General features: G+C 33.5%; 1 protein-coding gene across 3 annotated transcripts in view; it reads right to left on the bottom strand.

Moving 5' to 3' along the window:
* The window catches only part of tio (zinc finger domain-containing protein tiptop), a 225,039-nt gene that overhangs the window by 171,946 nt on the left and 37,825 nt on the right, over positions 1-15,268 (bottom strand). The gene's annotated exons all lie outside the window — the stretch shown is intronic.

Raw genomic sequence — 15,268 nt, 5'->3', positions numbered from 1 at the left:
GAAATTGCAAAATATTGTAATTAGTCATCAATTACAGGCCACCATGACGCAGGGGTGCTATGGTGCGACTATAATGGCAGTGGTTGTTGCTTCGATTCCCACTCGTGGGAATGAAATATTATATTTCCATTTTCTCGTTCTAGTAGCGAGATAAAGCGCGGCACTCAACATGCAATGCCTCAAAAATCTAGCGGAAAGTGGGAAACCGATGTGTCTTGATAGGAACCGAGTGTATTAACGCCAGGTTTCCTCTATCTTTCCTGCTATCCGGGATACGGCGTAAAAAAATATTATGATTAAATATAAGTACGTGGCACGAATATAAACACTCCTATTATTACTACACCATATTTACTACATATACAATTAATCACATATTTATTACCTGCCGTTACTGAGTCACTGACAGACAACGCACAGACATACTTTGCATTAATTTCTTAATACTTATCGTTGTAGTGACTCTACAATTCATTTCACTGCACTGTTATATAAGCGTTGAATTTATTGAGACCGACTCGAAGCCCTTCACGAGACACATTTTAATACCATTTCACAATTTAAATCAAAACAATTTAATCAAAACTGGCACAAATATCCAAATTAGTATATTGCAGTTATTTATTATTTCCTTTTTGAGTTTAATATAAATCGGATTAAGTTTTATTGCAATATTTTTTTAGCTTCACGATACAGGGAACCTAATATTAGCACTCTGTTCCCCTTTTCCGCTTCGTGTTAAGTGTTGGAACTCAACTTAATCCTCCAAGTGTGATTCGAACCCACAAACTTCACGTTGACAGTCAGATCCTGTTCTCAATTTACATTCGCAATTATTAATGTTATTTTAAAATTATTTTCTTAATTATGGATTTTAAATAATTATTTTCTTTATTATTGAATGACGAAAGCCTATTAACGTATATGAAGTATACAGGTACGTATTATTTATATATGATAAAAATTTCTTAGTAAGATCGAACCCCCTAACTTCGTGTTTACAGCCTGACATTAACACTATATCACACAATTTATAAGGACAAGTGACATATAGATGACCAAACTCAAGCCTTCTGAGAAACTTGATTCAGAATGGAATTCCGTTTTGAGTGAATCAATTACTATCATTTTATATTGTGGAAGGAAGAAGTGACTCATTTCTCTTACTTTTTTTCTTTGTATTACTATATAACTTTTCAGTCACATGAGCCACGATATCCTCAAAAAATACAATTTTGCATTAAAAATAGTTACTAGGTATTATAGGTGTAATGGTAGGGAAAAAAATAGAGTAAAAATTTAGATAATAGGTAGGTACATAATAAGATAGGTAAAACATACGAATGAACGAAATTTAAATATTATTAAGTTAAATATTACGTTCCCCACGCACCGACAGAGATTTTGAGACATCACAAGCTGAGTGGCGGAACTAAACACCGTGTTTTTTGACTCTATTGCTAGAGCGAATCCTTTTTTGTCTTAATTTTTCCTCTCACGGTTTAATTACAACAATCTATCAGTAGCCATCATAACGACACACATTTATTTAGTATTTTATATGTTCACAAAGTCTATAAAAAGGGTGATATACGAGTGTCCACGTCTCTAATCGGTCGAATACTTTAGTTCGCGCCGCGCTGCGCGTGTGTCGTTCAAACGCCGTACGATGTAAAGATACAGTATTTTTTAATCGAAATAATGAATAAAACTTCTCTTTAACGATAATAGGACCAGTGGCTTTGGAACTTAAGTTGTAGGTATGTAACGCGTCTTGGTATTTAAGTTGTTTTAAGTTGATTCACGCTTTATCCTGTAAATAGCAGGATAGGCCGAGGGAACCTAAGATGCCTCGTTCCTTGATGCGCCGAGCGCTGCGTTGAGTTTCGTCATACAAATATAGGTAACCTTCCTCAATGAAAAATAATTTTGTGAGATTTAACATAAGATCAATAATACAATAATCACAAATTTAAAATCACAAATTTTAGCATAATCCATACAAAACTAAATTCAAAGTTAACGAAGGAAATAATCATATACCTACATACATTTGTACTGTATAAACACATATATAGACACCACTATATCAACGTTTATTCATATTATTTATCGACACAGCCTTCACTGTGTAATATTTACTTGAAAACCATATATTTTGATAAAAAGAAACGCCGTGATTTAAGTTGACATTGATTGGTTACACAATTTTATTGAGTTTTTACGACTATTTAAGAGGCCGTTACGTGCGAGGACACAAATACTTGAGTTTAAAGGTTTAAAATGGTAGTGATATGATATGTTCGATTATGAATTTCTTTTGCACCTAGTAACTTATTACACCTACAGTAACTTATTACCTAGCACCTAGTAAATTAAAATGAAAAATAATTGAAATTACCTAATAATAATAATAATATATCTGGTTCATTAATTTGTTTAATTTAAAAAAGTATGACGGCGTTTCTTTTAAATATTTCATATTCTATAATAACACTATAAAGGTCTTTATCAAAATATCTTTTATCGTTATTTTTTTCATATACTACCAATATTTTCACATTATAGTTCAATTGGTTTTTACCAAATGGAAATAATTAAGAAAATGTTTGACACATACATTCTGAAGCTCATATCTATAAATCACTCACAACTCTAAGATCAATCTTGAGATACCGTTTTCATTCATGTATTATAATTTATGAATGAATACAAAATCTCAAGATCGATCTCAGAGTTGACAGCAGTTTATAAACACGGGCCTAAGTGCTCGAGGTAACTCTGACCGCAGGTAAAGTGGTTTACAACAAATCGATTAACGTCATATAATAAATATACAATATAACAAAAAATATAATAGTTACCGATTCGAACAAGTAGGTAGTTTCTTTTTTACAATATCAATATACAAGTATAGATTTGAAATATATAACTTAAACTATTATCCCCTGTATAAAACAAACGAAAAACTTAAAAAGCAACCAACCAAACCCTCGACGGTTAATCACAAAACAAAAAAAGCCGTCACAATTTCACTCATCAACAAAAATTCTTTCTAATTTCCGCACACCGCCCATAAATAAGTACGTATCGTACCTCTTTGTGCTCAACTGTCAAGGAGGCTCTAAAAGGCGTCACGCTGCTGTACGCTGCAAGTAAAAGGCCTGGCCTATAACGGCTATAATGTCTCTTTTTCATTTTGTCAGAATTTTCGGGGATCAGCCCGATTTCCTATTGTTTTTATTGTACACACTGCGGAACTATGTATTGTTTGGTTGAGACTTGCGGGTGAGTGGTTGTTGAGTATTCGAGATACCAACCTACTGTACTGGCTTATTATACATTTTTTTGTTATAAAAATAGCTTTAACTCGTATGCAAAAGGGTAGGATGAGGAAACTTAGTGTTAAGACATTCCGTTCCCCATGTGTCACTCAATTTTCGAGACATTGTATATTGAAAGGCAGAGCCAGGGTTGAGCTCTGCAGGTTGTTTTGTCTATCAGAATGGGGAAACGAAAAAGTAGTATAAATATAACCATTCCTTCAAATGGAAGTCGAACCCACAACCATTGCGTTTACAGTCTCTCCTGACGGCCGCATCAACACCTATATACATAGACTAGTGGACCCGGACGCGGCTACGCCTGCTTCAACTATAAGAATATTTATTAAATATATTCATGAAATTATTTTCAATTCTCAATAGAATTAGTAAGAAAATATAAGCTCAAATAATCAAAAAGAATAATAAGTAGATACACATTATTAGAAAAAATTATCTGAGTTATTGAAATGAACTAACAAAAGGATTAAAAGTAACTAAAGGATAGGTATTCTTAATATTAGAAAAAGTACCTAAAGTTTTCCGTACGTGCGTACATAGATATCGACTCTACGAAGTAACTAAACATTTCTCTCTATTAAGTAGGATAATTTTAGCGGAAAATATCAAATAAAATAAGAAGAGAATCAAAGTGTATTTTACATTAATTATAAACAACAAATAAAGTTCGAAAATGTATGAAAATTTATAAAACCGTCAACGTCATCTGCCCGTTCGCGTCGGTCATACTATGCCGCCCGCTAGGTGGCTAGGTCATTTGGAATCAGTGACATCTCCTTAATTACTTATTAGTATTTTATACAGTAAACTATAATTTCAATCTAAATAAAATGCTAAAAGTGACTATTACATTTATTTTCATAAGGATATAAGGATGAATATCAAAACGTCGCGGTAGCGGTCGCGTAGCAACGACGGTTGTTATTAACATGGCAGAATAAATTGCATGTCAAATTAGAATGTACTTTAAAATATATTAGTATATATGTGTAATGTAATGTTATATAGCCTATAGCACTTCTGAAGAATGCAGCTTTCATACAAAACAAAAACAATGAAAATCGGACCAGTAGATCCAGAGATCTTAGCGTTCAAACAAACAAACAAACAAACAAACAAACAAACAAACTCTTCCGCTTTATTATATTAGTATAGATATAACACACAAAAAATTCCAACGGAACACAAAAAAATGGCCACAGCCCACTAAATCACTCAAAAAGGGAGGATACGATAAAAAACTCAACTCAGTCCCTTATCAAGAAATCAAAGTAACAAATATGCCACCTAACATTGAGTGTCGCTATCTGACCTGCCTGCATCTGTCCGTGCATAAATCTATATATATAAATCTATATACACATACATCTATATGAAAAGAATTAAAACGTTCGCCATTGTAGACGCTAGTATAAATCTTCGAGATATCTTTGAGGTACGTACCCCGCGGCTGTTTCGTCGTCAAATGAAATTGACCCCTAGCTGATGGGTATAAGGTTCAATCCGATCGGGGGTGACGCCATCCGTTGCGACGATATTTTACAAGTTTTTGACAGTCGATATGGCGCCCCTAAACGCCACCTGCCCTGATGAGCTTCAATCGCATACTTTATATTAAATATTATACCGAATGGACTTTTGATATTTTTTGTGATAGGAAATCTAGTGTTAGAGCAGTCTGTTTTACTTTTATTTCGTTTTAATATTGAAAAAAAAATATTATTTATTTTATGTGCGAACGTCGTAGCTCAAGAGAAAAAGCGTGCGATTATGAGTGTAAACTCGATGGTTGTGGGTTCGATTGATCTGTATGAAATGAAATATTAAATATTGTAATTTCTTCAAATCGTAATGCCTCAAGAATTAGGCGGAAATTGGAGAACGGAAGTGTATTTATAGATAGCGGTGTGTCTTAACACTAGGTTCCCCGGTTACCCTACTAACCTACCTAGCTATGTGCAGGATACAAAATACACAGATACAGATAAATAGAAAGTAAGTTTATATATCAAAATAAATAAAAAATAAAGTAACAATATTTACATTTTAGATATATCTATTTTCAGTCATATCAATACACAGCATTTAGATCTGTCAACCACTCAACGTCCGTATTGGTGGCAATCTAAATATTTTACTTTTTACAAAAAATATATGTATTTTGTTTAGTCCATTTCAAAAATAGTCGGCAGATTCAATGTGGACTGTCAGCTGTCAATTGATTTAATATGTTTTAAAACTAAAATGGTATTAGTTGTTTTGTGGAAAGTAAAATAGTTTTCTATTTAAATATCTAATTGTCAAAGCATGGTGTTTAGTTACGCCACTCACACTGCACTAAGGGAGGATTTACACTAGTGTCGGTCACGGTTCGTTCTCGGTCCGACCTCATATTTTTATATGAGAAATATTCTTATATGCGAAATTGGACCGGAACTTAACCAAAACGATAATTGAAAGCTCTCTTTGTTTCTCACACAAGAATATTTTAAACGGGCTGAGAGCAAAGTGTCTCAAAATACTTGTAACTTGATCGGTAGGTGAAGCCAAAATCATAAACTGTCAAATCTCGAAATGAATTATCACTAACCACTACGTAAAATATATTAAGATTTATAAATAAAAAACAATATAAACCTATGAATCTAATTTTACACAGATTTTAACTTTAAAGTTATTACTTAATATTTCACTGCAAAAAAATCACTTAAACATAAACTTAACTAAATCTTGTCTATCCTAGAATAGAATCGACTACCATCTTATAATAGTGTCATCCATCGTCAGGCAATGTAAGTTGTCAGTCACAATCACCTTGTGTCAGCGAGCGCTGACTGACATATTTATAGGGGTATAAATCGCTCGTGTCATATATTTAATTATATGCGTATACAGAAGATTTATTGGGTAAAACATATTTGTCTTGGAATTTGCATGTCAATTATCGTGAAGCTAGGGGATTACTCGCTTAGGTTTGTGAACAGTATGATTTTAAGCGACGGTTGTGGATTCGATTGCCGTTTGGGGGAATTATTTGAATTTCCTTGCTTTGGTAAGAAGACAACACGAAATGTCTCGAAAATTGAATGAAAAGTGAGAAACGAAGTGTCTTAACATTAAGTACTCTCTGTCTATCCATTATGCGCGGGATATAGTGGACCTATAGTATAGTGAAAATTAACATTGCAGTGCGGTGTGGGTTTAAGTTCCATTTGAGGTACTTTTTTTAGAAAAACGTAAAAAATAAGAAGTTTTTGTATTATGTAAATAATAGAAAAAGAAAAAGATTGTATACTATACACTAGCGTCATAATAATAATAAGCAACTCTACTGTGCAGGAAACTGCGGGAAGCTGCTATTACATGGTAATAATATTTTCACGCATTATTTCCAATATAAATCGTTCAGTCGCGTCGCCGTGATGACGTCACCGCAATTTTGAATATACATATAATTTGACAGGCTTTGCTTTGACAGACGACATTTAATTACCGACCCCTCATTATCTCAATATTGACGGATATTGATATCTTCATGTTTAAATGTGAAGGCACGACGGCGATACGACATACGATTCCGAATTGGATACGTTTGTATTCCAAAATATAGTTTTGTATCACTAAAATGTTGTGTTTTTGCGCCTTTCGCATTAGGCAGAGAAAATTTACTTTTACTTATGAAAAATTGAACTTAGCGTCTAAAGTAATATTTGAACCCGCGCCTATTGAACGGTTTCCAAGAAGGGCGGATGCACTCCCCACTGCGTTTAATTTTTAAATATTTTTTTAAATATATCACTCATTTATCCTCAACTTACCTACAAAAAACAAAAACAGCAACAAAAAAATCGTATCCTCTAAAAGCCCCTATGTAAAGCTTTCGCTCGAAAATTGCAGTTAATTCAACTCTGAATTTTTAATAATAAGGCCTTAATTAAAATATCCCTGACGCGAGTGATTTATATGAGCCGTCGCCTGTGTCATGATTAAAAACATGTCAAACCAATACCGTTTGGAAGATTTCATCTTTATTGACCGCCACCACCACGAGGTCGTGGTGGTCTTTGATATTATATGTATATATACAGAAATAGATGGACCTGCACCACTCGGTCTAACTTAAGGGAAATAAAAACCCATCTAAGCACAAACACAACTTCAACAAAATTGTTTAATTTTTCTTTTATGTTGTAAGTCATTGGAATAAGAGCAAATGCTATGGTTTCTAGAAATAAAATACAATACTCTATTTACATTGATATTAATTTTACTTTACCGCTAATTACCGTCTATGGCTACTGGTGTCATAGTTTATGGTCTAATACTAAACTTCTATTCTATACTAATATTATAAAGCTAGAGAGTTCGTTCGATTAAACGTGCTAATCTCAGGCACAATATAACTCACTGTACCTGCGATCAGTGTTACTACCGCGCTTCGAATGTGTCATGACATATTATTTGACACATGTGTCATACACAACTTAAAGTAAGCCGCTACATGCTTTCACCGGCGACTCTACTGTTGACTGATTGATACCAATTAAAAAAAAAATATCTAAATTAGCAATACAAAACTCAACTATTAGGTATATTAAAATAATATTAGTAGTATAAAACTAAAATTCCTAATTCACTGGAGTACATGTTGAGCGCTATCACCTGTCAGTGGCACCTTTACTAGTACAATATGTTGGAGTGACGTGACGTGCACGTATTATCGTTTTATTTAGAGGTTAATTAAATGGCGGGTTTGCATTAAACATTATGATTTTGTGTTATATCATTTACACATTTTTTTTTAATTTCACGTGGGACCTGAAACCCTAGTGTTACGACACTATGTTTCTCATAAAGACAGCTCCGTGTGCTACTTTCGGCTGAATTCTAGAGGCGTTGTGTGTTAATTGTGGAATTCAACGCCGCGCTGAGAAAAAAAAATAAAAAAAATAATTGAGATCGAACTCACAACCGACGCGTTTACAGTTACACGCTCGTGTGCCTCAGCCGTAGCGGCCCCAATAGTTATGAACTACCGTTTTTGAAGGGTTTTTGCCTACCATGCTATGTGCGGGATACAGCGTAAAGCTAAAAATTTTTATCAAAAGTAGGGAAATGTATAGAAAAATATATACTTCAGTACAACTAGACCCTAAACGCCAATTAACATTAGAAAGCTGAAAAGGGATTAGCGAAATAAAATTCTTGAGATATCAACCATCTCCGCAACTTGTCTGACCGGGTGCCCACGCACTTACTATCAAACCGACTACCACCTCAGAACTAGCGAAAACTATCTCTAACTTCTACACCATAAGGATTTGGCGTACGCACGAAGAAAATCTGCAATCGTATCAAAATATAGCAACTCAGAACATATTACAAAATGAGGCAGAATTATGATGGATGCTTATGTCTCGTTTCTCGCTTAATAAGACTAGATTCTGCTTTGCATTTAGAATTTAAAATGAAAATGTACCGTATAAGCATTTAAATAGAGTTAAATATTTAATGTCGGTTTAAGTGACGCACGCGCAAGTACTGGTTAGAAACGAATGCGACAGATCCTTAGGTGTTGGGTTACATTGCAGGATTAATTTTGTTATGAACAAACTTGTTGTACAGTTAGGATGTGTGGATGATCGCGATGATTGCGGGTTCATATCTGAGTTAGTGTAATATGTGTTGATAATAATAATGCTTTTAAAGTATATGGAAAAAAAATGAAGAATAAAACAAACTGTTTGGCATTAGGTTTTCATGGGCGTTTATAAGACGAGATAGTTATTTTTAACTAATGTTAACACACTCCGTTCTTTCAATTTCTCCTAATTATCGAGACATTGCGTGCTAAGTGGCGGACTTAACGCTGCCCTATATCTTGGTACCAGAGCGAGAAAGCGAGAATCGAACCCACAACCGTTGCGCTTACAGTCACACGCTATGCGGTGACCGTCTCAAATTTATCATTTGTAACATTTTAATTCTATAAATCTTGTTAACACCACTTTATCAAACACTGAACTACAGTACTAATATACTATGAGATTGATCTCCGCGGACACGTCATATATTACGTACGCTCATTATAATATAGCAAAGACTAATAGCACTTGAAGGAGTCGAAGTTCATCTCAAATGAGAACTGCTAATGTATCATAGGGTATAGGCCTCCTCGGTAAATGGACTATTGAATCCAAAAAAATCAATCCTAATGTTTAGTTTCTGAGATTAGTGCATGCAAAGAGAGAGGTAATATTAACTTTTATAACCAAATTATATATTACTAAGTAAGTAACTTTAACAGAAGCTACCAGCCAGCAATATTTTAATGTGAGAAATTGTAAAAATTGTCATCGTCTTAAGAATTTTAAATTCAAAATTTGGTGTTAATTAAAACTCAGATGGATTTGATACATTGATAATTATTATAACAGTAATAACACGAGGCCAGACGTGGGGTATGGGCACAAGCGTGTGACTAAACGCGACCGGTTGTTGGTTCGATTCCCGCTCGAGGAAATGAAATATTTAATATTTTCATAGGTATCTTCGCAGCGTTGAGTTCGGTAAATCAACACGCAATCAGTAAAAATATCTTCGGAAAATGGCAAACTCTCGGTTTCCTCTGCCTACCCTACAGTGTGCGGAATACAGCGTGAATGTATTATAACACTAACATTTTCTTAGTTATTTCATTAAGATGTGATTAACACGGGTCGTGTGTGTGATCGATCATGTGATGGACACGTGCTATGCTAGTTCCATTTACTGTCAGTTGTCGATGAAACTTACATCAGGTAGGCAATATGAACTTAGTGACAAGACACTCCAATCCTTAGGTTCGATTATTTTATTATCAATACACCTAAGAATTTTCTATCAAACTCTTCTATTCTAAAATTCTGAGCCCAATCCACGCCTAGGATACGGAGTGACTTAACACTAATTTCTTCCCCGCTATATGCGGGAACAGAGTGAAGCTAAAAAAAATGTTAACTTCTGTAACACTTGATCTTTGCCACTTGTATATCGTTGAATCAACTCCAATTACTCCACGCGGTCGGACGGACGGACATTTGGCAACGCTAAGAATTATTTAGAAGATCTCAGAATTAATATGTGATAATGATAGATTGTCAGTTATAAAGTGCACAAGTATGCACATTGCACATATATGCATCGAGATAGATAAGTAGAATTTTGATCTGATAGCACAGTAGTTAGTTACACTGTTATCTAGAGGTAATGTATTCAGTTCTGAATTGTATTGATACTTATTGTTTGTATTGCTAAGTTTTTATATACCTAGATGTAATATGATTTAGATCGGTTTAAAATATTTGATAAATTAATAATTTCTTCTACGTAGTTTTGGTAAACATTTTTGCAATGTTAATAAGTTGTTACATATTTCTATGAAAAGTGACAAATTCGTGCCGTGAGAACGGCGTGAAGAATCTACAAAAAAAATGTATTACCATTAAACCACATAGATAGCGGGGTACCTATCAACCAAAAGTCAAAATCCCCATCAATAGGGCAACTACAGACCGACGTCGAAACACTTCCAAGTCCCATCACATGAATCAGCCCTTATTAATATCGGTGTGACAGGCATGAATCTCAATTGTGGCGTCTTATTGGATGTCAACGAACTAGTAATGGTGTACAATTAACTATGTATTTCTTTGAATTATACTTTTTAGATAGGATGTATGTGTGTGGATTTCGTTTCGATGCTGTGGCTATAAATGGAGAGTTAGTAAGTTCGATCCTTGTTTGTGCAATACATCACGTACTTAGATAACTTCAAGTCGTGTCCAGTGAAGTTCCAATACTCGACTCGCAGTGTTTTGATAGTTGAGCGACACTGGTTTGGATATCCTGTTATGCAATAAAAGGCGTAAAATATCACTAATAGTTATAAGCTCAATATTTGTATGTAGCTTTTTTATGAAAGTTTTGTTTTATATCACGCTCTATCCCGCACACAGCAGGGTAGGTAGAAAGAACTATGAAACCAAAGTTTATGTTTATGTTATGTAAGAATACAGCATCACCAATCAATCAATCGTGATTGAACCCACAACCATTGCTTATACAAACAATTATATTACTAAACAAATCGATATTATTTATACCACAATAATCGATTATGAGAAAAACTGAACTATAATTCGATACAAACACTCAAGTAAGCTAACATCGCTATAAAATATCCACCCGACTAATAAACTTTACTTGATATTATCACTTATAAAATATGTAAATGCAAGGAACGCGGCTCAATCATAAGTTTCTCGCTAATATCATCCGATACGATAGGAGCTGATTGGCCGGAGGACATATTAAATTATATGACAGTAAAATTTTTATAGCCCACCATTATATTGGGAATAAAGTAAAAAAACATTCTGCTGTTCCTTTAAATGTTACGTCGTAAGTAACTCTACGTTTATAGTTGCGTTTTTGTGTTATTAAAACTATAGAGGGTATCGTTTTTGATTTTGTTTATAGTGTTGTGTGTTGTTTGAAACGGTTAGGATTGGTTTCGATTTAGTTAATGTGTTTGTATTTGCGTTTATAGCAGATTAGTCGGAATAAAAAAATCAATTTCAATCTATGAGGTAGAACTCACAAATTCGTTTGCATGATCATTTCAACAAAAATTTTTTAGTAGGTTCCCACATAATAGGTAACTGGTACTAAAAGCCTATGTGAAAAATTCAATAATTTTGGCTTATTTATACGTTATATTGGCAAGACTTATTTACATATCAATAATTGTACAATAAATAGAGATGATAGATTAAAAGCCTATGCTAAATATCAAACGCAGTTCAGAGAAATGCTCCCAAATTAGTAATTGAACCTATAATACGGCTGCCGTCTCATTCGTTCATATTCAAAAATGCTTTAATTTTTCTAATTTTAACATTATATTTCTTATTTTAATGCCACTGTCTTATTTACTTGACGCCTAGTACATGTGTAGCGTCTAATTATAAAAGAGATATTGAGAGAATGATTACATAGGAAGGTGTAAATTGTTTTCGTATCTTACTTTCGCCCGCCTCCAGAATTCGGTATAAAGTTGTGAATGGAAGTGTCTTAATGGGAACGGAGTATCTCAACGATAGTTTCCCAGGTTTTACTTCTACCCTAGAGCTAGGAGTACCGTATGGGCTATCTGTTCAGCTTGACAAAAACGCGTTATTGAGTTCGACTATTCAACATTAAATTTTGCGAAAATACTCGTATAGCGGAAAATAAGTAATTAAGTTAAAAAAAACTGGATTCACTCTACCTACCCTAAAAAAGTAAAAAAGCGAAGCTACCATATTTATTCACTAGACAGATTCATATTTTTAATTATACTTACATTTATGTACATAAATAATTATCTACAAAACTAATCTAACCCCAAACACGCGATATACTAATAAACAAACAATCTTACAATCAATTAATTAATAAAAACAATTAAAATAACAAAAAAAATAAGAGCTCATTATCGTAAAACAATGAGAATCGAGCATTTCGTTGTACCCATTGAAAATCGATATCGTCATACAAAGTGGGGGGAAATTTTAAACAAAATTATGCACTTCAGGGTATATTAAGTTTAAAGTTAAATATTTTAATTAAATACCGGCTATTAGTCGACTATATAAAATTTTATTGGTTTATTGCCTTCGCTTCGCTTCGATATTTTAAATTATTTCAGTACAAAATGATGGTTGCGATGTATATGACTATAAAAATGTTCTTAATAAAATCGTGACAAGAGCGGTAAAGTGGGATGTTTATTGAAGGTTCGTATCGGCTAATGGTTTTTTAAATACGGTGTTAGTAGATTATTCAGCTTTATGGTGTACGTCGGAGCTTAGGATAGCTTCTTCGAGCTTTAAGCTAAATAGTTGTGTCGAGGACCTTTTTTAAAATGTTGTAAAAGTTTAAGTTTTCACTTCGTAGTTCTCTGATAAAGACGTGCGGCGTTAAGTTTCGCCAATCAACACGAAATGTTTCGATAATTAAGCGGTGCGTGGAATACGTAGTGTCTTAACATCTCTGCCTACTCTTCACTTTTAAGTTTTATGTACCCTTCGTGTACAACGTACAAAAAAAACGTAAAAATGTTTAATAATTATTAATATGTAATGTTTCGAAAAGTTTAAATTTATTTTTTTTAGTCCCACGCTGTATAATGCATATAACAGAGCAGACAGAGGGAACCTGGGAATCTAGTATTAGGATACTCCATTATCCTTAAAAATTAAATTAAATTTTAAACAAAACTACACAAATAGTGTTTTAAATTAATAACCATAGACAACACATGGTAACCAATCGATAGCTCACAGTACAGTCTAGTACAGTGGCAAAAAGCCACACGATACAAACAATACGTACATGCTGTATAAGTAAAAAAAAAACACTGTAGAAACAAAATATAACTCGTCTCTCCAGTCGACACTCTAGTCGTTTTTGCCTGCTATCTTCATATCCGGAGAGAACTGTCTGTACCAAAGTTTGTGAACGCTAGCGAGCGCGTTTTCCTGATAGGTCTTGAGTTAATATTCTGTTTTAAAAATTGTATGAGGTAGGAAATGAACCTGCGCTTCTTAAATTTAAAATTTTAAAACTCGTTAATGCCATCTAGACAACTTTGTTCTATACCTTCTCTTATTACAAGAGGTTTGTATTCAAAAGGTATAACGTCAAATATATTCAAGTCTTTAAGCAAAATTTTAATATATTTATAACTAAAAATTTTCAAACTGCACTTAATATACCTACTAAAGTAGCTATAATAGAAATACTACTTTATAATAGTAATACTACAGTAACTAACGTAAAAACTTACACAACTATAGAAGGGTGTTTTTTTCCGAGGGGTGGTTCGGGTGGTATTGTGTCTTAGACTGTTTGTCTTGACAGGGGTGCGTTGTGAAGGGATATCGAACGAGTTTAATGAATGCGGCTGCAAAATTTGAAAAACATTCGTTTTTTGCTCAATTTCCTTTGCGTTAACGTTGACTGGACGCGATTTCAGATGGATGAAACTTTGGTAATCCATGTGTACTCGTATGTGAACTTACTTATAATATCTTTAGTTTTAGGAGATCGCAGTAATAAATAAATAAAAATATTTTTATTTATATAGATAGATACTAAGTGAAGCTTAAAAAATATCAAACTAACCCCATCTCAAATCAGCTAGTTATGTAACTCCGTATAATATACAATTTGTCAATATACTCGTAACATTCACATTAATTTCAAAGTTACCTATAATAAAAACCTTTCATTCATCAGATAGAATACACGTATATCAGTTGAGTCCACGACATCGGCAGGTCTCTATGCGATAACTTTGAAATGCAATTTATTTGCAGATACAAATATTTTAAAATTCTGTAAGTATGTCTTGTAGACCTTTGCTTAAGAACTAAAGTCGAACGTTTGGAGGTTAGATAAGGTATCTGTCTGTTTTGAGCGATTTTCATCTCTTTAGGGCAGTTTGTGTGCAACTGAACTTAATGTCTTGAAGGGTTAACATAAGTTATTTGTAGAGTCTGATTTAAACTTTCCTAGACAATACTTCGTTATAAAAAAATTATTGGCTCAACTTCGTCTTCACCCGCTGGAAGTTATTGTCATATCATAGCTAAATTACAATTATTTTTTTACATAAATTAAACCTTTGCGTCATTCTGTTGTGAAAAAAACTATATAAAAACGAAGTTTACTCTAGATCCGAAGTAGTTTTTGCTTGAAAGTGGTACAAACATCCATCCTCATAAACTTTCACATTTATAATATTACTTAGTAGGATATAAAACTCTTCAGTTACTGAGTGACTGACAAGCAGCGAACACGCCGAACTACTGAACTTTTTCATAGAACGTCAAAATTGG

This window comes from Heliconius melpomene, chromosome 20 (assembly GCF_056956725.1).
Source record: "Heliconius melpomene rosina isolate 202511_hmr_F chromosome 20, ASM5695672v1, whole genome shotgun sequence".
NCBI lineage: Eukaryota > Metazoa > Arthropoda > Insecta > Lepidoptera > Nymphalidae > Heliconius > Heliconius melpomene.
This window is presented reverse-complemented; position numbering and strand designations above follow the sequence as displayed.